The following is a 3,335-nucleotide window of genomic DNA, read 5'->3' as shown; positions in this document are numbered from 1 at the left end:
CTCATTATTAGTAAGTAGTGATAATTAAAATTGGAGGGGGGGGCAATAGGTCAGCTGTGCCTAGGACACTGAACTGTCTCGTCCCAGTCCTGATAGGGCACTATTAGTTAAGAGATCAAAGGATCTTACTAATAATATTACTGGTGATATTTAGAGGTGAGCATATTTTTCAAAAATTTTTGGTTTGAACCAAATTTATTTGCGGCGAATCGAGTTAAAAAACTGCTATTTCCTGGCTGCAGAGAGCCTTTTTAGTGGTGTAGAAAACTGTGCCTTGCAGTAACACGTATAGGGAGTCTGCTGTGGTAGTGAAATAATCTATGACATGCAGATGACAGGCGTCGCTCTTAGAATCACTGCACACTTCACTTATTTGGGCAGTCACGGGGCCAAAACTGACCAAATAACTCAAGTATGAACTCAGCCTTACAGGTCGATGTTAGCGCCATGAAGAAGCGCACTCCTTTTACATCAGCTGATTCCACATAGATGTCTACAGAACCTGTTCTATTAAACGCTTATACAAGTAGAGCCCCCCGACAGACTGGAGAGGGTGTCAGCAGTAAGTTTGTGTTGACGTCACTGATTATTTTGCCCTTCCTTTGATCCGTCAGAATAATAACCCCCAAAAAATTGATCCTGTCTGTGGAGCATCCGCCTTCACTCGGTCAGCATTTGGTCAGTAATCCATCAGTATTGCTAATGCCAAAAGAAAACAGGAGTGGATCCAAAACAGAGATGACACGTGAATGGAATATTTGCATGTCTTCTGTGTTTTGTACCCACTTATTTAAAATAAGCCTTAGCATGTGCAGGTCTCACAGCCACTGAACAGAATGGTAAGAAGCAGTGTAACATGTAGTAAGCACTGCAGGGATCATGTCTAAAACATGTAATACGTCCGGGGGGTCCCGAACATTGTGGACAAGGTCCAAGATGAGTCGTCCATGTGTTCAATACTGGATGTTATTGATGGCCAGCTCCGTGATGAATCCCAGCACTCGGATTAGGTAGTCCTTACTGAGGAACTTCTCTTTTTCTTCACAATGCGCTGATGCCCTGGGTTGCTGATAAGTGGATTCTAAAGTGTCTGAAGAAATGCAAGTAAAGACATTAGAATAAATTGTCCACTTCCTCCAACGTGATCTCGTCCTTTGATTTATGAATATCATTCCATAAAGTCTTGAAGTCCCCTGCGTGGATGGCATAAGAAATGTCCATGCAAGGTTCGACGGGCACAGAGAAAACAAGCTCTTTGGCCGACACTGATCCAGACACGTCATACCCAGTCCACATCGCTGCTAGCAACGTAAGGTCTTGAGAACTGATCACCAAACCGAAACAAAAGTTTTCTTCGAACCACGTCCCTACGATAGCCGTGAGTGCCTCGGAGCTGTTCTACAGGAAGAGCGAGAGTGACGTAAATGTCTCTGGTAACACCTCCAATAGATCCTCCTCTGTGTACATTCCGCAGAACCAACCTGTCCACACAATCCAGTCCTCTGTGCTTGCCTTAATGGTGAGTGGAGGCTTGGATGAAATCTGTATGAGCACACCCAGTGGATCTCTGTCGTTTCCTTTGAGTTCAGGTAAACAGAAAAATGTGGCTTTTAGGTTCAGCTCTGAGCCCACTTCAATGGCAAGTCCCTTCTGCTTCTCAGCAGCTGTGTGGGCAGACAGATGCTTGGAATACTCTTTCAGTCTGGTATATGAGAAATTATACATTGGTGTCACGCTGTACAAAGTCCATTGTTTTTGAAGGAGCAAAGCAGCCTAAGCCGGATCAAGAGTTTCCTCCAAGGGGGTGCACTGCAGGATTTTTCTTTAAGACGAGCTTCCCAATGCAGACTGTCGATGTGCAGAGGTCAAGCTTCCGGGAGGATACCTCGAGCTGTAAAAATGACTGCTCCTTCGTGCCGATGACCTACTTCTGGGGGTTAACACCCCATTGGTAGGTGTTTGCATATCCTTGCAATAAATTATGTTCTCGTTCACTGACTGTAAACAGAGATCTTGAAAGGCAAATGTATAAAACTTTGCCACCATCTTTCTAGGCGCCACGTCTCTAGTCCCCTGACCAGACAGATTTACCAGCATCTGTTCCAGGACATAAAGCAGTGGAATTACATTGTTCATCCCGTAGTCCTGGCGACTGACAAATAACGTGGCCTCCTCAAAGGACCTGAGCAAACGGCAGGTGTCACACATGAGCTGCCACTGGCTGACATCAAAGTTACATGGGGGAGTACTTCTTGGATCACCAAGAAATCGTTTATAGCCTTTCTCTGTTCGTATAGTCAGTCCAAGATATGGAGGTTGGAATTCCAATGGGTGTAAACGTTGCATATCAGCCTATATTGGGTGATGTGATTATGCTGCTGCAGCTCAAGGATGGTGTGCTTTGCGGTGTACGAGTGGCTGAAGTGCATGCAAAGTTTCCTGGCCATTTTTAGGATGTCTGGAAGACTTCAGGAACCGCTTGACAACCAGATTGAACATGTGTGCCATGCAGGGCGCATTGGCTCAGACCTCCTTGACGCAGCGCCGACACCATGTTCTTCCCGTTATCGGTCACCATGGTTCCGGTTTACAGTTGTTGCGGAGAAAGCCAGGATTCTATTTCTTGCTGAAAGACACAGAGCAGTTCCTCCCATGTGTGACACAGTTCGCCAAAGCAAACCAGGTGCAGAACAGCGTGAGAGTGATGAGAGGGGTCGCACATGGCTTGCATACACTACATGCCTCCGACATAATTCTTGGATCTCTACATGAAAATAATGTATATGTTGTAAATCGCGAGAGGGGAATAGTTGGAGACATTGACTTCACAAGAGATACAGAGCAGCGGAGTTCAGCCACCCCTATTTGCTTCCCGCTGTTTACTGCTCCTGAATTAAAATTAGGGGAACCAGCTTCAGCTTCCTCTGAGGTGTATGCCTACGGAGTCCTTTTGTTATGGCTTTGCACAGGGAGCAAGAATGTTACGCACAATTCTGATGGAAATCTTGATCTTAAGAAACTGAACTTGGACTCCAAAGCAGCGGCTCTCCTGTCAAGTCGTATGTGCTGTGGAGATCGAATGCAGACAGAGTAGATAAAAACACATGAATATTTTCAACTTACTGAAGCTGCTTGATTTAATTGTGACTAGATGGTAAAGGCAAAGTCTGCTGGTGTGCTGTCATCAGCGTCTTCATTATGTTTACTGCAGGACCAACTACGACGTAATTCGGTCCCTACAGCAAAAGTAGGTCTACAATCACCCATAAATTTTGCAAAAAAAGGCTGTTTCAGATTTAAAAAAAATCACTAATGAAAGGATAATGGAATTCGTG

The 3,335-nt window shown here is 45.0% G+C and overlaps 1 pseudogene; it reads right to left on the bottom strand.

Annotated features, from left to right (window-relative positions):
• Window positions 1–953: 953 nt before the first annotated feature.
• Window positions 954–1,971, bottom strand: LOC120999599 (annotated as a pseudogene).
• Between the last annotated feature and the right edge of the window lie 1,364 nt (window positions 1,972–3,335).

The sequence above is a fragment of the Bufo bufo genome, chromosome 4 (assembly GCF_905171765.1).
Source record: "Bufo bufo chromosome 4, aBufBuf1.1, whole genome shotgun sequence".
Classification (NCBI taxonomy): domain Eukaryota; kingdom Metazoa; phylum Chordata; class Amphibia; order Anura; family Bufonidae; genus Bufo; species Bufo bufo.
The sequence above is the reverse complement of the archived record's forward strand: the minus strand, read 5'-3'. Positions and strand labels throughout refer to the sequence as shown.